At 48.0% G+C, this 25,430-nt stretch overlaps 1 long non-coding RNA gene across 1 annotated transcript; it reads left to right on the plus strand.

Annotated features, from left to right (window-relative positions):
• The first annotated feature begins 4,579 nt into the window (after positions 1-4,579).
• On the plus strand, positions 4,580-24,640 carry LOC120937156. The gene is made up of 3 exons (XR_005748681.1): positions 4,580-4,595; positions 20,381-20,444; positions 24,619-24,640. It is a non-coding gene; the product is annotated as an uncharacterized LOC120937156 (long non-coding RNA).
• Positions 24,641-25,430: the final 790 nt, after the last annotated feature.

Here is a 25,430-nt window from a genome sequence, read left to right on the forward strand (position 1 = left end):
TAGCAGCAGCATGTGTAGCCAGGAATACTGATATATGGGTGGAGACACTCACCGAGCACCTGGCTCAGAATTCTGAGGCAGAGGAGGTGGTTGAGTCACTTACAGTGATAAGGAAGGCGATTGCTTACCTGGCAGATGCAGCTACGGAATCTGCAAGAGCATCAGCCAAAACAGCAGCCCTCGTTAACTCAGCTAGGAGGGTGGTTTGGATCAAGGCTTGGGAGGGAGATACAACGTCCAAAGGTAAACTTTGTGGCATCCCCTTCCAGGGTTCCCTGTTATTTGGCAAAGACCTAGATGATGTCCTGGCTAGGTCATCAGAGAAAGGCAAAAAATTTCCAGTTAAACCCAAAAAAGAAGGTTTCAAAAAAACTTTTCGAGGCCCCCAGGGGCAGGGTAAACAAAAAGCCAAAAAGGAACCCTACAGGCATTGGAAATTTGGTAAAGGGAATAAGAACAACCTCCTTTTCCCTCCTCCCAAAGCCAGCGACAAACGGTCTAAGTGACGCCGAGGTCAGAGTGGGGGGTCGACTGTCCCAATTCTTTCCCCAATGGGAGAAAATTTCGAACAGTCCTTACATCCACCAAATAATTCAAAAAGGCTATCGCCTGGAATTCTTGGCAACCCCCCCCTCCATGGTCACCCTTACTCACCTTCCCAGGGATGCCCTGAAGAGGTCTGCCCTCCTAGAGGGCATACAGGAGTTAGCCAAGCAATTAGTGGTAGTACCGGTACCAAAAGATCAGCAGTACCAGGGATTTTATTCCCATGTTTTCGTAGTTCGCAAACCATCCGGAAAATACCGTCTAATAGTAATACTAATCTGAGAAACCTGAACAAGTTTCTGGAATACAAAAGATTTACCATGGAAAGTATCTTTTCGGTAAGGAAGAACCTCATGAAGGAAGCCTTCATGGTGACCTTAGACCTCAAAGATGCCTACCTTCACATGCCAATTCACGTGGATCACCAGGTGTACCTGAGGTTTGCGGTCGTAGTGGAAGGGGAAATCCAGGGCACTACCATTTGGGCTAACCTCCAGCCCAAGGATATTTACAAAAATCCTAGCAGAAGCGGTGGCATTCTTGCACCTCCAGGGCATATCCCTTATACCCTATTTAGACGACTTACTGATTTCAGGGAAGTCAGCCGTCCAAGTCACGCTGAATGCCAACAAGGCTATAGCAGTCCTGGAGAGCCTAGGGTGGATAGTCAACAAAGAAAAATCCTCCCTCAAGCCAGAACAGGTCAAGACCTTTCTGGGATACATAGTGGACACCAGGCAGCAGAGGCTCTTCTTGCCAGAAGACAAGGTTTTAAAACTAGCCTCAGCAGCAGGGGACCTAATAAGGAACCCCAGACTCTCCAGAAGAAATGTTCTGAGAGTCTTAGGCCTGATGTCAGCAAGCATTCCAGTGGTAGTCTGGGCTCAGCTTCATGCCAGGACACTACATTTCTTCTTCCTGTCTTCGTGGGACAGAAAGAGAGAGTCCTTAGATCAAGAAATACTGCTCACCCCTCAGGTCCTGACCTCCCTGGAGTGGTGGATGTTTCACCAAAACGTGAAGGAAGGGCGACCATGGGCACAGTGGAACCCGGTGAAGGTTACCACGGATGCCAGTTCCTGGGGGTGAGGCGCCCACCTAGGAAAGAAAAAAGCCCAGGGGCAATGGGACAGCTCACTAGCTCGCAGGTCATCAACTACAGGGCACTCAGAGCAGTGGGGGAAGCCCTAGTAGCCTTCCAGGAAGACATCAGGGGAAGAGAAGTCCAAGTAAGCTCCGACAACTCTACAGTGGTAGTGTACCTAGGTCACCAGGGAGGGACCAGATCCAGTCCCCTACTAGAACTTTCCAAGGAGATCTTGGAATGGGCAGAAGGAAGAGTACTCTCTATCTCAGCCATACACATAAAGGGGACAAGCAATATAGAAGCAGACTTCCTCAGCCGTCGCCAGTTGAGACAGGAGGAATGGGAACTGAACCCAGAGGTTTTTCAAACACTGGTCCAGTACTTTGGAAATCCGGAAATAGACTTGTTTGCCAACCGACAAAACAGGAAGGTAGAAAGGTATTTCTCGATTTCCCAGGAACTACAGTCGGAAGGTCTGGATGCACTATCCCAGACCTGGCGCTTCGGACTGGCCTATGCCTACCCGCCGGTGGCGCTTATTCCGCGAGTTCTTAAGAAACTCAGCAGGTCTCCCGGCCAGATTCTTCTGATAGCACCATGGTGGCCAAGAAGAACTTGGTTTGCAAACCTAAGATCCATGGCGATAGCGGAACCACTAAAACTCCCATACAGGGCAGATCTCCTCAGGCAGGGCCCAGTACTTCACCCAAAGCCGGAATTCTTTCAGCTAGCGGCCTGGTTAGTGAGCGCCAGATCTTGGAACGCAAAGGCTGCTCAGAGAAGGTCATAGGTACTCTCCTCACGAAACCTGTAACTCAAAAGATTTATCTAAAAGTATGGAAGACCTTCTGTTCCTGGGGTAAGGAAAGACCGGTATCTTCAACTTCTATCCCGGTTATCCTGGACTTCCTCCAGGACAGGGTAGACGTGGGATTAAAAGTTAGTACCCTTCGGGTCCAGATAGCGACTCTCTGTCTATCTTGACAAAAGATTGGCTAAAGAGGACCTGATTAAGCGTTTATTGTTAGCTAGAGAAAGAGTTTCTCCAGTCCAGAAATATAGTTGCCCACCATGGGACCTATCTAGGGTGTTAGAGGCGTTATCTATACACCCATTCGAACCTCTTGAAGAGGCTTCCCTAAAATTTCTAACCTTAAAGTTTACCTTTTTGTTAGCCATTACTTCAGCCAGGAGGGTAGGGGATTTGCAGGCGCTTCCATGAAAGAACCCTTCCTGACAGTACAAGCAGATAGGATCACTCTTAGAGCAGACCCCTTGTACCTACCTAAAGTGGCATCCTTATTTCATAGGACAAAAGACATAATATTGCCGTCCTTTTGTTCTGAACCAAAGAACGAAAAAGAAAAGATATTTCATTTTTTAGATGCAAGAAGGACTGGGCACTCGCCCCCCCAATCCAGCAAGGACTGAGACTGACCCAGTCTCCAAGTCCTCCGATACAGAGAAGCCCATCAACTAGCCCAGTTTCCCAATCACAGCTCATAATAGGAAAGGCAAGACCGTCTCAGAACAGCAGACACTTTACTTGCAGAGAGCGGGGGCGAGAGAACTAAGAGGTTTAGGAGATCCAATCGCCTATTAGTTCTACATGCTGGGCCCAGGAAGGGACTGCAGGCATCAAAAGCTTCAGTCTCAAGATGGATTAGAGAAGCTATATCCAAAGCCTATGTATACACCGGAGCGACAGCTCCCATTAATATCAAGGCTCACTCTACTAGATACTTAGCAACTTCCTGGGCTGAGAAAGCAGGGGCCTCCTGGGAACAAATCCGCAGCGCGGCTACCTGGTCCAGCCATCATACATTCCTGAAGCACTATCGTGTGGAAATGTTGTCACAGCAAGACTTAGCCTTTGGTCGAAAGGTTCTAGAAGCTGTGGTCCCACCCTGAAGGAAGGCCTGTGTATACTTGATTATCCTCTCGGGTGCCGTCCTGGAAGGTGATAAGAGAAAACCTACGTTGGACCTACCGGTAACGGTATTTCTATGAACCTTCCAGGACGGCAGGCCTACTTCCCGCCCTATGTGGAGGGAAAAGGCAAGTACCTATAAGGACTACGTCCCTTGTGAACCAGTTCAGGATTACTCTATTACATACTGGGGAGCAAGGGGAAGGGTGGGGCTTTTTAAACTGTCATGTGATTGTGTTTCCTGCAGGGAGGAGCCATCATCTCTCGGGTGCCATCCTGGAAGGTTCATAGAAATACCGTTACCGGTAAGTCTAACGTAGGTTTTTCAGACTATCTTTTTAAAGCCAAATTAGCCAATGCAACACGTCCATTAGTTCCTGTTCTGTTCAGTATGCCATAGCAACGTGGAAGTGACACAAAAAACATCAATATGTTCCCAGTATGGAATTATCTAAGGTGGTTTTTATTTTATATATTTAAGCATATGAAACCATAGCGCAGGGATATACAATTAGCGGATCTCCAGCTGCTGCAAAACTACAAGTCCCATCATGCCTTTTCCTCTGGGTGTCATGCTTGTGGCTGTGAGTCTTGTTATGCCTATGCGACTTGTAGTTCTGCAACAGTTGGCTGTCCACTAATTGCATATCCCTGCCATAGAGGCTTCTATTATGGGTTTCTCCTGGAAGTTTCAATTGCTAGGCTGTCATACCAATACTCTTAACCAGGACAAGTATGCAGAAAGACTTCTAGACTTTCATGATCTGCACACTTAGGGGTGACTTGGAACACATGAAGCCAGTTGTTGAGCATAACAGCAGGTGAATAATTTTCGGTCGGCAGTGAGCCTTTTTTATGACATGTTTAAACTTTGTATTTTAAATCTCTACCTCAAATTTTATCTCTTGTAGACATGTCATTAAAAATGTTATCTTTTGCATTATTGGAAGCCTTGACCACTTCAAGCAAGTTGAAGGCTGAACACTCCAAGCGTGATGGAATCCATTCTCTTGCCTGCCACATTAGTGGATGGTGGGTACCAAGAAAATGCATTAGGATGATGGTCTAGCTTGACTTGCTAGGTTTCACCAGAGTTATGAGCTTTAATTCTAACTCTTGGCTTGGCCACACACTGTGTGGACCCACAAATAAATCTAGGATGATCATCCAGCTTGGTTTGCTAGGTTTTACCAGAGTTATGAACTTTTATTCTAACTCTTGGCTTGGGTTAGCCAAACATTGGTGTGGACCCACAAATGAATTTAGGATGATGGTCCAGCTTGGTTTGCTAGGTTTCACCAGAGTTATGAGCTTTAATTCTAACTCTTGGCCGCACATTGTGTGGACCCACAAATAAATCTAGGATGATAGTCCAGCATGGTTTGCTAGGTTTCACCAGAGTTATGAACTTTTAATCATAACTCTATCATAATCCTTAGATTTTGGGTTCTAAGAGCAAAGTTCTTGTTCTGTTGGAAGTCCCTGGGTAGAAATTTGCTCCTATGTTGTGGGTTAAGCTTTGTTGGAGCAGGGCAGGGCACTGCAGCACTGCTACTTCAGACTCAGTTGGCCTCTTTAATCCACATTTTGCGCTTCCCTTGCAGGTTACCGGTTTCTAGGAGCTTTTTTCTGCCATGTACAGGGATGGGTGGCAGAGCATATATTTTACTCTGAAACCTGTTGGGAAAGTCTACAGAGAGCCCCCGCTCTCTGCAAGTAAAGTGTCTGCTGTTCTGAGACGGTCTTGCCTTTCCTATTATGAGCTGTGATTGGGAAACTGGGCTGGTTGATGGGCTTCTCTGTAGCGGAGAACTTGGAGACTAGGTCACTCTCAGTCCTTGCTGGATTGGGGGGCGAGTGCCCAGTCCTTCAGGAAGGTCGGGACTAGGGTGGATTCAGTCTTTTTGCCCTCTGCTGCAGTGCGGCTTTGAAGTTGGACTAGGGGCTCAATCATGGCTCATGATGGGAATGGGAGGATTATCTTTGACTGCACATCCTTTCTTCCTGGGGATACAGAGTGTTGATTTGGAATGCTCCTTTGTGTTTCTTGGTTAGAGTATAAGGGCACCATACTAGAGTCAACAAATTCTTTGGACCAGGCCATCATCAATACTCCTATTCCTGGGTATTCAGTCTATAAATGCTGTATCCTGTGGCACATTTAAGTGAAACTTTTTTGTTTGTCAAGCTTTTAAGCAGAGTTCCACCCAAAAATGGAACTTCTGCTTTAAGTGAACGTGACCCCCTTGACATGCCACAATTAAACTGGGGAAACTGTCAACACTGACCCGGAAGTGATGTCGCATGTCATTTCTGGGTCATCAGCAAGGAGGGGGAAGTGCACCTATGCCAGTCTCAGGCCTGCACATCATCAAGCGGAGCCTGGGTTACTTGGGGTAGGTGTGTGGGGCATTTTGTGGCAGCTCAAGCATTGTGTGGGGGTGTGTTTTGTTTACCTTGGTGACCTATTGCCTGGGCTTTGTCGAGCCCTAAACATGAGGAATGTACAGAGGCCGCCATTGCTGAAGTCTGATTTTGAGAAGGTTTGTTCTGGCCACATCTGGTGCTTTTGCCACAACACATTGAGTGTGTCTAAGGTGTTTGTCACAAGTGAACATGTGCTCTAAGGAGCACCACTGGAGGGATCCATGCTGGATTTAAAAAGCCTCCATAAAATCTGGATCCGTCCAAGGTGCTTCATAGCCAAAGTGGACGGTACCTGGGCCTCTGTACAAAGAATGAGATTTTGCCTATAATGCTTCTCTCTGAGAGCTGGACCCTGGGTTCTAGAACATTGGTCGATACCAAAGACCAAATGTTTTCCTGTTGCCAGGGTGCTATAGGTCCAGGCGAGAGGTGACCTGCTATGGACCCCAGTCCCTGAAGGTCTGAGACGAAGCCCACGGTGAGGGGTGAAGGCTGGGCCTGTTGCTTTGCAATACCCTGCAGCGTGGAAAGGTAAGCGGAGGTACCTACAGGACTTGGTCCGTCGGTAGGTCTTCCATGTAAGGGACTATGGGTCTCGCCTATTTTTTATGCTTCCATGCATGGGCAACTTAACCACTATGGGCCAGATCCACAAAAACGGGCGTATATTTAGGCGGGCGTAGCGCATCTCATATGCGCTACGCCACCGCAAATCAGAGTGGCTCGTAGAGTTTCCACAAAGAACTTGCTCCCATATGTGGGCCGGCGTAACGTAAATCTGCCGGCGTAAGCCTGCCTAATTCAAAGTAGGCTTGGAGTGGGTGTGTTGTATGTTAATCTAGTATGACCCCACGTAATTGACGCTTTTTACGAACGGCGCATGCGCCGTCCGTGGACGTATCCCAGTGTGCATGCGCAAAATCACGTCGCAAATAGTCGATGCTTTCGACGTAAACGTAACTTACACAAAGCCCTATTCGCGAACGACTTGCGCAAACGATGGAAAATTCGACGCTGTCCCGACGTCCATACTTAACATTGCGTACGCCTCATAGAGCCAGGGGTAACGTTACGCCGACAAAGCCTTACGTAAACAACGCTAAAAAATTGCGGCGGACGTATGTTTGAGAATCGGCGTATCTAGCTAATTTGCATACTTTACGCGGAAATCAACGGAAGCGCCACCTAGCGGCCAGCATAAATATGCACCTAAGATCCGACGGCGTACTAAGACGTACCGGGACTGACGGTACGAGATGGAGTTTCTCTCTTGTCCACCAAACAGATTTTTTCCCTCCAATCTCCGGCTTCTTCCGGTTTGCCTGAAGGACCTGTCAGGAGCTGTCCAGGATTTGCTGGACAGGGGGGTGGTTGTGCCGGTCCCCTCAACGGAACGGTTTCAGGGGTTTTTACTCCAATCTGTTTGTAAGTCCCCAAGGGGGACGGGGTCTGTCCGGTCCTGGACCTCAAGGCCCTTAACTGCTTTGTGAAAGCGCAAAAAATTCAGAATGGAGTTGATACGCTCAGTAACAGCAGCGCTCCATCTTGTTTTTTTTTTTTTAGCATCCCTGGATATCAAGGACGCGTTCCTGCATATCCCCATTTGCGCATAACACCAGAGGTTTCTGCGCTTTGCGGTCGGGGAGGACCAGTTTCTATTGTGACCGTCCCGTTCGGCCTAGCTTCGGCACCACAGGTTTTTTCACCGAGGTGCTCGCCCCGATTCTGGCCCTGCTGCGGCAGCGTGGGATCGCTATTGCGGGATACCTGGAACTTCTTCTGAGAGCTTCCTCAAGCTTTGAATTGGTAGACGATGTGTCTATCACCTGTCAGACCCTCCGAGAATTCGGTTGACTGCTGAATATCCAGAAGTCGGTACTGGTACCGTCTCAGCGGCTGGAAGGTCTGGGGTTGGTCCTGGATTCCTCGGAGGCGAGAGTTTTTCCTCCCAGCAGAAAAACTGCAGACTCGGCAGTGCTGCGGTTGGCGACCCAATATGGGCGTCGCTTCGCTTTTGCATATCAGTGCTGGGTCTGATGGATGGCTCACATCTCTGGTACTACGGACTGATAATTTGTTCCTGCCGTGTCACCAGACAGTGATCACGACAGCTGCCAGCCTCTCCCGCTGGGGGGTGGTGTTTGGGGTACCCAGTCAGCCCTGAGGTGCTGGACTCAGGTGGAGTCCCGCCTTCCAATCAATGTGCTGGAGTTCCGAGCGATCAAGTTGTGTCTTTCCACGTGGTCTCTGGGTCTTCAGGGCCGACCGATCAGAATCCAGTCTGACAACGCCACGGCGGTGGCATATGTCATTCATCAGGGAGGCACACAAAGCTTGGCTGCAGCGCTTGAAGTAGCGAACATTCTTCGGTGGGCCGAAAGGTCCGTTCCGGCTCTATCGGCCGTGTACATTCCGGGTGTTCAGAATTGGCAAGCCGACTACCTAAGTCGCCAAACACTGGACCCAGGAGAATGGTCACTTCACCCGGAGGTGTTTTGACGTCTGTGCCAAAAGTGGGGCACTCCAGACGTGGACCTTCTAGCGTCCCGTCTCAACCGGAAGGTGCCACGGTTCGTGGCCGGGTCGAAGATCCCGTGGGTGGACGCGTCAGACGCGTTCGTGGCTCCTTGGGGTCACTGTCGACTGATTTACGCCTTCCCTCCTCTGAAGCTTCTTCCTCGCCTGCTGCGCAGAGTGGAAGCCGAAGGGATTCCAACAATCCTGATCGCCCCAGACTGGCCGCGCCGCTCCTGGTACGTGGACCTGGTGCGTCTGGTGGCAGACGCCCCCTGGCGTCTACCTCTGAGAAAAGATCTTCTGTCGCAGGGTCCGATCTTCCACCCTGCTTTACAGTCGCTATCTTTAACGGTGTGGCTGTTGAGAGCCAGGTACTGAAGGACCGAGGCCTGTCAGGCTCGGTAGTCTCTACCATGCTGCGTGCACGGAAGTCTACCTCACGTAGGATTTACCATCGTTCGTGGAAGGCCTACATCTCTGTGTGAGGAGATGAAGTGGCACCCTCGTTCATACATGGTGTCTAGGATTCTGCTGTTTTTTACAGTGGGGAAGTGGATCAGGCTCTCGCCTTGAGTACGGTTAAGAGTCAGATTTCGGCTCTGGCCGTTTACTTTCATCGACCCTTGGCGGCGCACTCCTTGGTGCGTATGTTTGTACAGGGGGTCTGGCATGTGGCTCCTCCGGTGTGCCATCCACTGCCCCCATGGAACTTGAATCTAGTCCTTTCGGTGCTTCAGGATGCTCCCTTTGAGGACATCCGAAAGATCCCTTTGTTGACTCTGTCACAAAAGGTGTTTTTTTCTGGTAGAAATTACCTCGATCAGACGAGTATCTGAACTGGCGGCCTTGTCTTGCATGATTCCCTATTTGGTCATCCATAAGGATAAGGTGGTGCTGCGGCCGCAGCCGTCTTTTCTCCCGAAAGTGGTTTTGGCTTTCCTCATTAATGAGGACATTGTTCTTCCATCCTTATGTCCTTGGCCTAAAAACCAGAAGGAGGCCACTTTACATTCCCTGGATGTGATTCGGGCACTACGAGTGTACTTATCTGCTACGGCTCCGTTCCGGAAGTCGGACTCACTGTTCGTGTCGGTGACTGGTCCCAGAAAAGGTCTGGCAGTCTCGTCGGCCACCATTTCTAGGTGGATACGACAGGTTGTGCTTCAGGCCTATGCCCTAAAGGGGCGGGCGCCTCCCTTTCGGGTTACGGCGCATTCGACCAGGGCGATCGGTGCCTCTTGGGTTTTCCGGTATCAAGCCTCTGTGTTACAGGTGTGTAAGGCAGCGACCGGGTCGTCGGTTCACACTTTTACAAAGTTTTACAAGGTGGATGTGAGTGCATCTTCTGATGCCTCCTTCGGCCGCAAGGTGTTACAGGCGGCAGTTTAAAGTTGGAGTTCCTCCGTTGAGTAACTCCGGTTTTGTTTGGGGTGTAGCTTGGTTTGCTGTGTTTTTCCCACCTCTCAAATTTTTTGACACTGCTTGGGGACGTCCCTAAGGTCAAAGGCTGCTGTTTGTCCATGAACGGAAGAGAAAATAGGATTTTTGTACTCACCGTAAAATCCATTTCTCTGAGTTCATGGACTGACACAGCACCCACCCCTCCTTTTGTTTGTACTGCTTGTTACGAACTGGAGCTGCTAGAGCAGGGTGTGGGCTATACCTGGGGAACCACGCCCCCTGGGAGGAGCTGCACTGAGGAAAGTGTTGTTAACACTTAAAGTGGAGTTCCACCCATAAATATAACATTACATCAGTAGTTTTAAAAAAAATGTCATTAGTCCTTTAAGAAAATGATTTTTTTTTTAGATGCCTTCAAAGTGTTGTTGCTAGGCAGAATAGTTAATCTTCCCTCTTCCTGCACCTAGGTGCTTAAGCTTCCTAACCTACACCGCACAGACTCCTGGGAATGTAGTGGGTGTAACTTTCCAGGAGTCTGTGCACCCCCCAAGTCTCGAAGAATCATGTGACTTGGACAGTACAGGTGCTGAAACCTGATCTGAAACCTATTACACTGCTTGTGCAGCACTGAGCATGTGCGAGATCTGCAAGGCTGAAATCCAGGAAGTCATACAGTCTGGCTTCATGATGCCCACACTTAAGATGGCCCCAGTCAATTTCTATTTTATAAAGTGTCTAAATGCTGTAACAACCTAACAAAACTGACCTTAGTTTACAGACTAACTTTACTAGAATACATTAAGCTTGTGTATTACAGGGGTATTTATATTTAAAAAGTTAAATTGTGTCCGGAACTCCGCTTTAAAGTGCTTTTCTTTATCATACATCACGGGACACAGAGCTGCATAGTAATAACTATGTGGGTTATATGTTCCACCTTCAGGTGCTGGACACTGATGTAATCAAACAGGAAGTTCCCTCCCTATATAACCCCTCCCATACTGGGAGTACCTCAGTTTTTTTCATCAGTGTCTGAAGCTGTTGGTCACGAATGAACATGTGCTCTTAGGAGCTCCACTGGAGGGATCCATGCTGGATGTAAAAAGCCTCCATAAATCCGGATCCGTCCAAAGTGCTTCATAGCCAAAGTGGACGGTACCCGGGCCTCAGTACGAAGAACAAGGTTTTGCCTATAATGCCTCTCTTCGGAGGGCTGGACCCTGGGTTCCAGTACTTTGTGCCTTACCAAGGAACCAAATGTTTTCTGCTGCCAGGGTGCTTTTGTAGGTCCAGGGGAGTGGTGTTCCTGTCCATGGATCCCGGTCCCTGAATGTCTAGGACAATACCCACGGTGAAGGGTGAAGATTGGGCCTCTTGCTTGGCAATACCCTGCGGCGTGGAAAGGAAAGAGGAGGTACCTACAGAACTTGGTTCGACAGTAGGTCTTCCTCTGGGGATTATGGGTCTAGCCTAAATTATGCTTCTATGCATGGGCATTGTAAACCACTATGTCTTCTGAGACAGGATGGCTCTGGACACCCATATACCTCCCCTAACTGGCGTGTGCCTGGGCAAAGAAACCACTATGTTAGGACGGGATGACTGTAGTACCATATATCTCCTCTCGAGTGAGTTTGTACCCCTAAATCCTATGCAAAGGACTGTCTTCCATGAGTAGCTGCATGTCTTATCTGTTTCCGCCACTAAGGGCAGTAAGAAGACATACCTGGTGTTTTGCTTACCATGCTTTCCAAAGATGGAAGCTGGTATATTGTGCAACCCACTTCCTCCGCTTCAGATTCTGCCACAGTGTGGGGAGGGGGTCCCTCGTAGTCTGGGTCCACGGCGCTCCTTGGGGGATCTCTCTCCACGCCTACACCATTTCCCTATGCGCGCGTGGGTGGGTTTTGTAGGCGGGGGGGACGATGTGGTTGGCGCACGTGCTTGCCGGCTCATGGTGCAGTCGCAAGGCGGGCTCTTCAAAAAGGCCCAGACGTCAGAGCTCTGTAAAGCAGGGGGACACAGTAGCTTGGGGCACGTAAGCACCTCGTGTGTGTTGGATACAGATTCATCTAAGACACCTACTCAGCATCTAGCTGTGCCGATTAGGCATGGTTTTTTGCTAGACTAAATTCAGCTGTTGATGCACCTGGGTTAAGTTCCTCTGCTTTTAGCTTAGGAATGTGTCTCTCCATAGAAAGGGTCGCGGTAGGAATATAAAAGGGGTATCGCCTCCTGAACCTGGGGGCCCTTATCATGCTTGCATGATACCATCCTCCCCTGTAGAGACTTGAGGCGGCTCACAGATTGAGCCATCAGCCCTGTCAGGCATTGTTGCCTCCCCCAATATTGCAGCCACTCTGCATATGTTTGTGTGCATTGCATTTTGGATCTATATGAGGTTAACTGCTATATTCGCAGCATCCTCACACAAAAGCAGAAAAAACAGGGTGTGCCCCTTTCCCTGCTCTAATTCCTAAATCAAATGGATTAAAAGACCTGAGGATGAAGGTTCACTGTCAGAGGACAGGGTACAGCTGCAGCCTAACGAGGAGAAGTATCCGTTTTACATGTTTTGTTTTTCACAAAGTCGCATAAGGATGCTTGGTCACATTAAAGTGCCTAAAATCGCATAAAAATGCATGTGGGGTAAAACAAGTAACAGAACATGTTTTTTTGTTTCCACAGGAATGCCTAGAATCGCATAAAGATGCTTGAGTGCATAAAGATTCTAGATCACACAGGGTTACCTGATCACCCGAGTCCTTGATTACCCTTGATTTCTCGTACATCACGGGACACAGAGCGGCATATTCATTACTATGTGGGTTATATGGAGTACCTTCAGGTGATGGACACTGGCAATCTCAAACAGGAAGTGCCCCTCCCTATATAACCCCCTCCCATAGGAGGAGTACCTCAGTTTTTTCGCCAGTGTCTTAGGTGTTGGTCATGGTTTAGCTTTGCCGCCACATCCTTGGGATCAAGGCAGGCTAACCGGATCTGTCCAACGGCCTCAGTGCTAAAGTGGACAGTATCCGGACCCCAAAGCCATGGGGTTTGCCCATAACGCTTTTCTTTTTAGAGAGCTGGACCCTGGGCCCAGGACTTAGAACCTTGGGTATCTAAAGCTCCTGTTTGCCAGGGTGCTATATGGGCCCAGGACAGTGGCTCCTTCATAGGAACCCAGGGCCTGAAGGTCTAGACGCCACCCACGGAGATGGGGGAAGATTGGACCTCTTGCTGTGCAAAAGTCCTGCGGCATGGAGCAGGTAAGTATTGGGGAGCCTGCGGAACTTGGTTCTTAGCAGATTCCCTGGAGCGGGGTGCACAGGGGGTCATGCCTGGGTATGCTCTGCATTGGCAAGGAATCACTATGTCTATGGTCAGAGACAGGATGATTCAAATCTTTTTCCCCCAGTGATAGGTGTCCTCCCTGGTAAGTGTTGTTTAGCTGGGTCTGCTGCGCTAGGTGTGGGATCTCTGTGAAATACAGGAGCCGTGTTTCCCATGCTAAGAGGAGGTCTGTGACCTACCTGAGGGCTTACCTGCCTGGGTGCTGCGCCACTCCGTCCTCCTCCATGTGCGATGGCCCCCGCCGACGGGCGCGTGCCCGAGATATGAACGTTTTTTCGCGCCATTGGCTGGGGTGGGGGCGCATCCCTGTGGGCGGCGATTTACATAAAGGAAGGGGAGGCCCTTCTATTAGCTGCCAAAAGCTCAGTGTCTTCCTGAGTTAGAGAGGAGGAGGACGCAGAGCGGAGCTCGCCGAGGACACCCAGTGGCGGAAGGAAAGATTACAGTCTTTTTCTAAAGAATAGACTGTCAAACCTACAGATAGGTTTCTTTTTCCTTTTTTTCAGCAGATGGCTATTGGCAATACTTATTAGGAGACAGAGTATTTTTCTTTTCCTCTTCAAGAAAAAAAAAAGAAGAAAAAAGGAAAGAACTTCTGATCTCCCTTCTCAGTTTGGGCGTTAGTCTCTATCGTTCCCAAACCGGCAGATCCCCTTAGCTACGTCTGTGGCTGGGTGATAGCAGGTGTACCTCGGTATTGTACCATGGCTTCTGGGTCAGAGGGTACAAAGGGTGGGGATTCCCCCGCAAAATCCGAGGGCTCAGACACGGCTATGCCGCTGCTCTCCCCACAGGACATATCAGGGCACGCCCTGATGGGACCTGGGGATCTGGTGCTGGGGCTGGTCCAGTTCAGTCCAACCCCGGCTTTGTCACTGAGAGGGTGCTTGCTGTTTATTTAGGAGAACTAGAGAAAAGAATGGCAAAAAGGATAGCTAAGGCTATATCGGGTAGAAAGCGGACTAGGTCTCCGTCACCCGAGCAGGAACCCTCAGACTCAGAGATCCTTTCCCTAGGGGAATTGGATAATCCTGACGTTTTGGACCAGGGTGGTTCAGAGATCGAGGATCCGGATACTGAGGAGTCTAGTTCAACCTCCCAAGGGGAAAGTTTGTGGGTTCAAGCTTTAACGGACATGGTCCATGAGGCATTTAAGTTACCCATACCAGAACCTCAAGTATCGGCGGTTTCAGCTTTAGGCTCATTAAGAGCGCCTCAAAGCAACGCAGTTTTTCCGGTCCATCCTCTACTCGAGGATGTCATATTTCAGGATTGGATCAAGCCAGATAGTCTTTTTACCACCTAAAAAATTCTCTGTTTTATATCCTATGGAGGAGAAATTCTCCAAAAGGTGGGCGCCCCCGGCGGTGGACGCAGCCATCTCCTGTGTGAACAGATCTTTAACTTGCCCTGTAGAAAACGTACAGGTGTTTAAGGATCCGGTTGATAAACGCTTGGAAACATTACTTAAGGCCTCCTTTACTTCAGCAGGAGCGATAGTTCAGCCCGCTGTGGCTGCTATTGGAGTTGCCCAAGCATTATCCGATAAAACTAAGCAAATGCTTAAACTTATCCCTGCCCAACAGGCAGAGGAATTTTCGGATATACCCAGGGCTATACGCTTTACGGTGGATGCTATCAAAGACTCCATCCAGCAGGCGTCACGTTTATCCTTATTTCTAATCCATATGAGAAGGCTCTTATGGTTGAAGAATTGGGAGGCTGAGCCCCCGTGCAAAAAACTCCTGGTAGGGTTTCCCTTCCATGGAGGACGTCTCTTCGGAGAAGATCTGGATAGATATATTCAGACTATATCAAGCAGCAAAAGCACTCTCTTGCCAGTCAAGAAGAAAGCCAGAGGCTCCGCATTTAAGCGCCAGCCCTCCCCGGGGCAGGGGCCCTCTAATACCAAACAGTATCGACGGCCTCCTGCAAGATCAGGATTTAACAATAAGCCGCAGGGCCAAGCCACGGGGGGCAAGAAGCAGTGGTACCGCAAACCTGCGAAGCCAGCCCCCAAGTCGGCCTTATGAAGGGGCGCCCCCACCCACGATGGTGGGGGGAAGGCTGCGTCTCTTTGCAGAGGTTTGGGAGGCAAGCATTCCCGACTGCTGGGTACGGTCTTCCGTGACCACGGGCTGCAAAGTAGAATTTCTAAAATTCCCTCCTCCTCATTACCAGGAGTCAAGAGTACCAGGCGACCCTGTGAAAAGAGCCGCATTGATGGCGGCATTGAATCATCTGCTATGCCAGAAGGTGATAGTAGAGGTACCAGTCCGGGAACAGGGATTGGGGTTCTACTCCAACCTGTTTATCATCCCAAAGCCCAACGGCGATGTCGGGCCAATCTTGGACTTAAAGGGAGTAAATGCGTACCTAAAGGTCCGCTCATTCCGGATGGAAACTATTCGATCAGCTGTCGCCGTGCTCCAGAAGGACGACTTCATGGCGTCCATAGACATAAAGGATGCTTACCTTCATGTGCCAATTTTTCAGCCACATCAAGTATTTCTACGCTTCGCGGTGGCTCAGCGTCATTTCCAATTTGTGGCGCTCCCCTTCGGGTTGGCTACGGCCCCCCGGGTATTCACGAAGGTCCTAGCCCCAATCCTAGCCAATCTAAGGACCCAAGGGGTCACGGTCCTGGCTTACCTGGACGACCTCTTGGTCGTAGACCACTCGTCTCCTGGCCTGGAACGAGCAGTGGCCCTCACGGTTCAGTACCTCGAGAGGTTCAGCTGGGTCCTAAATCGAGACAAGTCGGCATTCCTGCCCACAAGGCAGCTGGAATATCTCGGCATGAGATTGGATACAGAACAACAGAAGGTGTTCCTACCCCTATTAAAGGTCAAGGCCATCAAGGAGCTAATACAAGTAGTTCTAAGAAAGAAAAGGCCAACTGTTCGCCTATGTATGCGACTACTAGGCAAGATGGTGGCCACATTCGAGGCGGTACCGTACGCCCAGAGCCACACTCGCATCCTGCAGGCAGCCATCCTGTCAGCATGGAGCAAGAGGCCTCAGGCCGTAGAAATTCCTTTGCCACTCTCACCAAGAGTGCGGCAAAGTCTATCTTGGTGGTTAAACCCTCAGCATCTCCTGAAGGGAAAGACTTTCAGTCCTGTGACCTGGAAGATAGTAACCACAGACGCCAGCCTGATGGGCTGGGGAGAAATTTTGGATGGTTGCACTCGCCAGGGCACTTGGGCAGCGGCAGGGAAGCAGTTGCCCATCAATATCTTGGAGCTCAGAGCTGCTCGACTAGCCCTCAGGGCTTGGACGTCCAAACTACAGGGGTTCCCGGTGAGAATACAATCGGACAATGCCACGGCGGTGGCATATATAAATCACCAAGGGGGAACCAAGAGTCAAGCCGCTCAGAGAGAAGTGAGCTTGATTTTCTTGTGGGCAGAAGCCCATGTGCCCTGCATATCGGCTATATTCATTCCCGGAGTGGACAACCTACAGGTGGACTTCTTAAGTCGCCAGACTCTTTTGCCGGGGGAGTGGTCTCTGCATCCACAGGTCTTTCAGACACTCTGCCAGAAATGGGGAGTGCCGGACGTGGATATCATGGCATCGAGACTGAACAAGAAGCTAGACAGGTTCATGTCCCGCACAAGGGATCCCAGGGCCTGCGGAACCGATGCGTTAGTTTGCCCTTGGCATCAGTTCAAACTTCTTTATGCATTTCCCCCGCTCCAGTTACTACCCCGCCTGCTGCGCAGGATCAGGGTGGAGCACATACCAGTTATCCTGGTAGCTCCAGCATGGCCCAGAAGGGCATGGTATTCACTAATCCTAAAGATGGTAGTGGGAGACCCTTGGACTCTTCCTCTACGGCCAGACCTGCTATCGCAAGGTCCGATCCTCCACCCTGCCTTACGGCATCTAAATTTGACGGCCTGGAAGCTGAATCCCTGATTCTCAGGGGTAGAGGTCTGTCTCAGAAAGTAATCTCTACCCTAATCAGAGCCAGGAAACCGGTCTCTAGGGTGATTTATTACAGGGTCTGGAAGGCCTATGTAGGCTGGTGTGAGTCCAAGCGATGGCTTTCTCGCAAATTTACCATCGATAGAGTATTAAGTTTTCTCCAGCTAGGAGTGGATAAAGGACTGGCATTAAGCACAATCAAGGGACAGATTTCAGCTTTGTCAGTGTGGTTTCAGCGGCCGCTGGCCACCCACTCGCTGGTTAAGACCTTCATGCTGGGGGTCTTACGTATTAATCCTCCAGTTAAATCCCTGCTTTGTCCGTGGGATTTAAATCTTGTTCTGTCAAGTTTACAGAAACAACCTTTTGAGCCGTTGGCTGAAATTCCTTTGGTTTTACTGACAAGGAAGTTAGTATTTTTGGTCGCCATAGTTTCCGCCAGAAGAGTAGCGGAACTGGCAGCCTTATCCTGTAAGGAACCATATCTTATTTTTCATAAGGACAATGTCGTTCTCCGCCCTCATCCTTCCTTCCTACCAAAGGTTATATCCAGTTTTCATCTAAACCAGGATTTGGTATTACCATCCTTCTTTCCTAAACCTACTTCCAGAAAGGAAGGGTTGCTGCATACCTTGGATATTGTCAGGGCCATGAAGGCCTATCTTAAAGCTACAGAGAAGATCCGGAAAACAGACGTGTTGTTCATTTTACCGGATGGGCCCAAAAAGGGGCAGGCAGCTGCAAAATCCACCATCTCGAGGTGGATTAAATAGTTAATCACTCAGGCCTACGGCTTGAAGGGGTTGCCTCCTCCGTTATCATTAAAGGCTCATTCTACTAGGGCCATGGGCGCCTCCTGGGCAGCACACCACCAGATCTCTATGGCTCAAGTTTGCAAGGCGGCAACCTGGTCTTCTTGTCCACACGTTTACAAAGTTCTACCAGTTGGACGTAAGAAGGAATACTGATACAGCCTTTGGGCAGGCAGTGCTGCGGGCTGCAGTTTGAGACCCTCGGATTCCGGGGGCTCCCTTTTGAGTAAAATTTAAAATTATTTTTTCTCAACCAAGTTGGATTTATTATGATTTAAGTATATCTCTAAATTAAATCCTTTTGTCTTGGGAAGATGTCTCCCTCCCCTCATTGTAAGCATTGCTTTGGGACATCCCACATAGTAATGAATATGCCGCTCTGTGTCCTGTGATGTACGAGAAAGAAAAAGGGATTTTTAATACAGCTTACCTGTAAAATCCTTTTCTTGGAGTACATCACGGGACACAGAGCTCCCACCCCTCTTATGGGGACCATTTTGGGAGGCATACTGCTTGCTACAAAACTGAGGTACTCCTCCCATGGGAGGGGGTTATATAGGGAGGGGCACTTCCTGTTTGAGATTGCCAGTGTCCATCACCTGAAGGTACTCCATATAACCCACATAGTAATGAATATGCCGCTCTGTGTCCCGTGATGTACTCCAAGAAAAGGATTTTACAGGTAAGCTGTATTAAAAATCCCTTTTTTTGTTTCCACAGGAATGCCTAGAATCGCATAAAGATGCATGAGTGCATGAAGATTCTAGATCACACAGGGTTACCTGATCACCCGAGTCCTTGATTACCCAAGGATATTTGGGCACACAGAGAGGCTTGTTCCCACAGAAATGCCAAAGGTCGCATAAAGAAGCTGGATCACACAGGGTTACCTGATCACCTGAGTCCTGGATTGCCCAGGGATATTTGGGCACACAGAGAGGCTTGTTTCCACAGAAATGCCAAAAATTGCATAAAGTTGCTTGAATGCATATAAAAGCTGCATCACACATGGTTGTCTGATCAACCAAGTCCTTGATTACCCAAGGATACTTGATCACATAGAGGCTTGTTTTCACAGAAATGCCTAAGGTAGCATCTTGATGCTTGGTTGCATAAAGATGCTGGATCGCACAGGGGTGCTTGATCACACAAGAGTCCGTGGTCTCACAAGGGTACTTGTCCGCACAGTAGTGCTTAAGATGAATAAGATGTTTGATCGCATGAAAGATGCTGAATCGCATAAGGATGCATATTTGCTTTAAGGTTGCTTGTTGGCCTAGATTTTGCAGGGTTGCTTAATGAGGCATCTTGGCTTGGGTTACCCACACATTGTGAGGACCCACAAATTAATTTAAGATGATAGGTTTCACCAGAGTTTTGAGCTTTTATCATGACTCATGGGCTTGGGTTTAACCATCAGATTTGGTGGTGACCAAGTTCTGGGGTCTAGGAGTGAGGTGTTATGGTTCGGTTGGAAGTGTCTAGCATGGATTGAGCCCCTGGGGGTGTGAGTGGGGTGGGCGAGCCTTCCATGTAATTCAGTGTCGACAGTGTTGCTTGCCCTGCCCTGTCATGCTGGAAAATGTGGTTGGCTCCTACATTCACATCAGTCTTCAGCTTACCTTGAATGTTACCGGTTTCTAGGAGCTCTTTCTCTGTGAAGAGATGCAGGCAGGGCTGTGGATTTCACTCTTTGATCCCTCTTGGGGAAGTCTACGGAGTGCTTGGGCAATGCTCTCGCTCTCTGGAAGTAAAGGGTCGGCTGTTGCAAGACTGTCTAAAATTTCTATTGTGAGCTGTAGTTGAGCATCTGGACTGGTTGCTAGGCTGTTCTGTAGTAGTGGGTTTAGAGACTGGGTCAATCTCAGTCCTTGCTGGACTTGGGAAGAAGTGCCCACTCCTCCGAGAAGGCCGGGGCTAGATCTGATTCAGTCTCCTTGCTCACTGCTCCGGTTCTTCCTGGCAGTTGGTCTAGAAGCTTAATTATGGCTTACAGTGGGAATGGTCGATTTTCTTATAACTGTTCATTCTTTCTTCCTGGGAATACAGACTTGCTTTTGGAATGGTTTTTAGTTTTTCTTGTTTGGCGTATGAGGGCACCATATTACAGTCAACAAACTCTTTGGCCAGGCCAAAATCAATACTCTCTATTCTTGGGTCAGACTTTAGGTATTGGGTCAGAATCCTTCTCTCCTTAGGGGGGAAAAGGGTCTTAGTACTTGCCGCTCCCACAAAATGGCAATACTTCAACGCATTAGCTAACTTCACACGGTTTCACTTGTCAATATCTGTTTGTTACGACAACGCCAAATTCCTCAGTTTTGCCGCTTATGTTCTCATGTGATTCCAAAGCTTATCTTTATATTGTAGCTGGCGAGATGACCATCAAGGCTGAAGTATGGCAACACTGTGCTGTTTGAGAGTAAACGGAGAGGTATGTATCAAATTCAGTCTATAAATGCTGTAATCTGTGCGACATTTTTAACTGAAACTTTTTTTGTGTATCAAGCTTTTAAGAGGAGTTCCACCCAAAAATGGAACTTCTGCTTTAAGTGACCGTGAGCCCCTTGATATGCCACATTTGGAAAACGGGGTAACTGTCAACAGGGGCCTGGAAGTGATGTCTAATGTCATTTCTGGGTCAGCAGCAGGGAGGAGGGGGAGAGCAGATGTGCACCTATGCCAGTCTCAAACCTGCAGATCAGCAAGCTGAGCGCGGGATACTTGGGGTAGGTGTACTGGGGGTGGAGCATTTTGTGGCAGCTCAAGCAGTGTGTGGGGGTGTGTTTTGTTGGCCTTGGTGACCTGACGCCTGGGGTTTGTCGAGCCCTTAAACATGAGGAAGGTACAGAGGCCACCATTGCTGAAGTCTGATTTTATTAAGAAGGTTTGTTCTGGCCATCTGATGCTTTTGCCTCAACACATTGAGTGTCCTGAGAAATATAAAATTCCAACAATCACAGAATGCTTGTTTTCAGACTAACTTTTTAAAGCCAAATTAGCCAGGCAACAAGTCCATTAGTTCCTTTACTGTTAAATATGCCATTGCAAAGTGGAAGTGAAGCAAAAAACATCAATATGCTCCCAGTATGGCATTATCTAGGGTGTGTTTTTTTATATTAAGCATAGGAAACCATAGACCAGGGATATGCAATTAGCAGACCTCCAGCTGTTGCAAAACTACAAGTCCCATCATGCCTCTGGGTGTCATGCATGTGGCTGAGAGTCTTGCTATGCCTCATGGGACTTGTAGTTCTGCAACAGTTGGTGGTCCGACACTCAATCACAGAATGCTTGTTTTCAGACTCATTTTTTTAAAGCCAAATTAGCCAGGCAACAAGTCCATTAGTTACTTTACTGTTCAGTATGCCATTGCAAAGTGGAAGTGAAGCAAAAAACATCTTCAATATGTTCCCAGTATGGAATTATTGAGGATGGTTTTTATTTTATTTATGGGTATCAAGCTTTTAAGCGGAGTTCCACCCAAAAATGTAAATTCTGCTTTAAGTGACCGTGAGCCCCTTGACATGTCACATTTGGAAAACGGGAAACTATCAACAGGGACCCGGAAGTGATGTCTCATGTCATTTCTCGGTCAGCAGCAGGGAGGAGGGGGAGAGCAGATGTGCACCTATGCCAGTCTCAAACCTGCAGATCAGCAAGCTGAGCTTGGGATACTTGGGGTAGGTGTACGGGGTGTGGAGCATTTTGTGGCAGCTCAAGCATTGTGTGGGGGTGTGTTTTGTTGGCCTTGGCGACCTGACACCTGGGGTTTGTCGAGCCCTTAAACATGAGGAAAGTACAGAGGCCGCCATTGCTGAAGTCTGATTTTGAGAAGGTTTGTTCTGGCCATCTGGTGCTTTTGCCTCAACACTTTGAGTGTCCTGAGAAATATAAAATTCCAACAATCATAGAATGCTTGTTTTCAGACTAACTTTTTAAAGCCAAATTAGCCAGGCAACAAGTCCATTAGTTCCGTTACTGTTCAATATGCCATTGCAAAGTGGAAGTGAAGCAAAAAACATCTTCAATATGTTCCCAGTAAGGAATTATCTAGGATGGTTTTTATTTTATTATTATTATTTATTATTTTTTAAGCATTGGAAACCATGGAGCAGGGATATGCAATTAGCGGACCTCCAGCTGTTGCAAAACTACAAATGCCTCTACCTCTGGGTGTCATGCTTGTGGCTGTGAGTCTTGCTATGCCTCATGGGACTTGTAGTTCTGCAACAGTTGGCAGTCCACTAATTGCATATCCCTGCCATAAAGGCTTCTATTATGGGTTTCTCCTGGAAGTTTCAGTTACTTGGCTGTCATACCGATACTCTTAACCAGGACAAGTATGCAGAAAGACTTCTAGACTTTCTTGATCTGGAACACATGAAGCCAAGTGTTGAGCATAACAGCAGGTCAATCATTTTGGGTCGGCGGTAGAGTTGAGCGGACACCTGGATGTCGGGTTTGACCCGAACTCGAACCCCATTGAAGTCAATGGGGACCTGGACTTTTGACTACAAAAATGTCTCTAAAAAAACTAAGGGAAAGGGCTGGAGGGCTGCAAATGGCAGCAAAATGTCGGGAAGAGCATGGCAAGTACTCTGGAAATAAATGTGGATAGGGAAATAACTTTAAATAACATAAAAAAAAAAAAAAAAAAAATATAATGATTTTGACCCTGGAGGACGAGGTCCATACAGTTTTGTTCAAAATTATTCAACCCCCCAATGCTGTAAAGGGTTTTAGGGAATTTAGTATACATTTGTAATTGTATTCAGAATGAAATCCTACAAGGACTTCATAAAGAACCATATGCAACTAATATGACATCAATTGGTTTTGTAATACTGTAGTAAATGCAAAATTCAAGGCAAAGGGCACTGTTGAAACGCTACCTGGTCGTCGCAGAAAGATGCTGACTGTGACTGCTGTGCGCTACCTGAAGCGTAGAGTGGAGAAAAGTCCCCGTGTGACTGCTGAGGAACTGAGAAAATATTTGTCAGATGTGGGTACTGAAGTTTCTGCTCAGACAATACGGCGCACACTGCGTAATGAAGGCCTCCATGCCAGAACTCCCAGGCGCACCGTGGGACACCCAATGCCATCAGGCTTTTAAAACTCTGCATCTCCACCAGACGGAATGACAGCATTTCAAAGGCCAGTAATTTTGAAATGCTGGCATTCAGGGCCAGGGATCGCGGGTGGGTAGAGGGGTACTTCCTCTTACGCTCCAGTGTTTGGGAGATGGAGAGCTGAATGCTTCCATGGGACATTGTGGAGATGTTTGGTGACCCAGGTGGTAGTGTTGCTTGCCGGTCCTCTAATTGAGGTCTTGCCCTAATTTTGAGAAATTTTAAATACAAAAATAGTGTAATATGGTGAAATAGGCAGAGATTCACCTATATATTTCTCTACCTATAGCAATAAGCAGGAAGCCAGCCCTAAACAATTTACTGCACAGACAGTATATCACAGGGGTCAGGTGGAGTACTGTTGAAATATACAGAGTCACCTATAGATTTCTCTACCTATAGCAAGAAGCAGGAACCCAGCCCTAAACAATGTACTGCACAGACAGTATATCACAGGGGTCAGGTGGAGTGCTGTTGAAATATACAGAGTCACCTATAGATTTCTCTACCTATAGCAAGAAGCAGGAACCCAGCCCTAAATGTACTGCGCAGACAGTATATCACAGGGGACAGGTAGAGTGCTGGTGAAATAGGCAGAGATTCACCTATATATTTCTCTACCTATAGCAAAAAGCAGGAAGCCAGCCCTAAACAATGTACTGCACAGACAGTATATCACAGGGGACAGGTGCAGAGCTGTTGAAATATTCAGAGTCACCTATAGATTGCTGACTGCCCCTATAGGAAAATATCTGGAACCTGTCCCTGAACTATGTACTTGACAGAAAAACACAGTATATCACAGGTGAACAGGTGGTGGTAGGTGCAGTGCTGTTAAAATATTCAGAGTCACCTATAGAATGCTGACTGCCCTAATCTTGAGAAATTTTAAATACAAAAATAGTTTAATATGGTGAAATAGGCAGAGATTCACCTATATATTTCTCTACCTATAGCAATAAGCAGGAAGCCAGCCCTAAACTATGTACTGCACAGACAGTATATCACAGGGGACAGGTGCAGAGCTGTTGAAATATTCAGTCACCTATAGATTGCTGACTGCCCCTATAGGAACATTTCAGGAACCTGTCCCTGAACTATGTATTTGACAGAAAAACACAGTATATCACAGGTGAACAGGTGGTGGTAGGTGCAGTGCTGTTAAAATATTCAGAGTCACCTATAGAATGCTGACTGCCCCTATAGAAAAATAAGTAGGCATGGCTGTGATCAGTTCCCAGTCACAGTAGTAAAACGAATGGCGATTGGCTGCCGTGCAGCGCGCCAAAACATACCCGAACCCGGACTTTTTCCAACTATTCGGGTTCGGGTCCGGGTTTGCGAAAAACCCAAAGTCCGTACCGAACCCGAACTTTACAGTTCGGGTTCGCTCAACCCTAGTCGGCAGTGAGTCTTTTTCATGATATGTTTAATCTTTGTATTTTTAACCTCCACCTCAAATTCTATCTCTTGTAGACAAGTTGCAATTGAAAATGTTCTCTTTTCCATTATTGGAAGCCTTGACCACTTCAAGCAAGTTGAAGGCAGAACACTCCAAGCATGATGGAATCCCTTCTCTTGTCCGGCAGCATTCGTGGATGGTGGGTACCAAGAAAACATATTAGAATGATAGTCCAGTTTGGTTTGCTAGGTTTCACCAAAGTTATGAGCTTTTATTCTAACTTTTTGCTTGGGATAGCCACATATTGTGTGGACCCACAAATTAATTTAAGATGATGGGTTTCACCAGAGTTATGAGCTTTTATTCTAACTCTTGGCTTGGGTTAGTAGCCACACATTGTGTGGACCCACAAATTAATTTAAGATGATGTACAGTGTGACAACAACTTTAACTTCAGGGACACTTCCTCGCTATTTTCAAACTCCTTTTCAGCCTTCCACCTGCACAAACTTTGTTCCTCTTTTGCACAGCTTCTGGGTGTTCACTCCTGAGGGAACTGACAGGCTTATTGTCAGTTCAGCAACAGCCCATTGCAGGCAGGAACTCTCGGTCCCTTGAAAGTAGCACATATGAAGTGAAACAGCATATAACCTCTCATTCTGCTTCCCTGTAGCCACTGATGTCAGTTCCACTGCTTGCAGAAGATGCTAGCCCACCTTGCTTTCAACAGCTGCACCTGGCTGTCTTCCCGTTTCCAGTCCTCCTGAATGACATGCACATGGAGATTCTCCAGGGCAAGGTTTGATGAAGACTTGGCACACTGCTGGCTTCAAGAGAGCACTGCTACAGCTGGTAGTCTCTCCCCTTGTCTGTCCCCGCCCCATGC

This window comes from Rana temporaria, chromosome 4, assembly GCF_905171775.1.
Source record: "Rana temporaria chromosome 4, aRanTem1.1, whole genome shotgun sequence".
Classification (NCBI taxonomy): domain Eukaryota; kingdom Metazoa; phylum Chordata; class Amphibia; order Anura; family Ranidae; genus Rana; species Rana temporaria.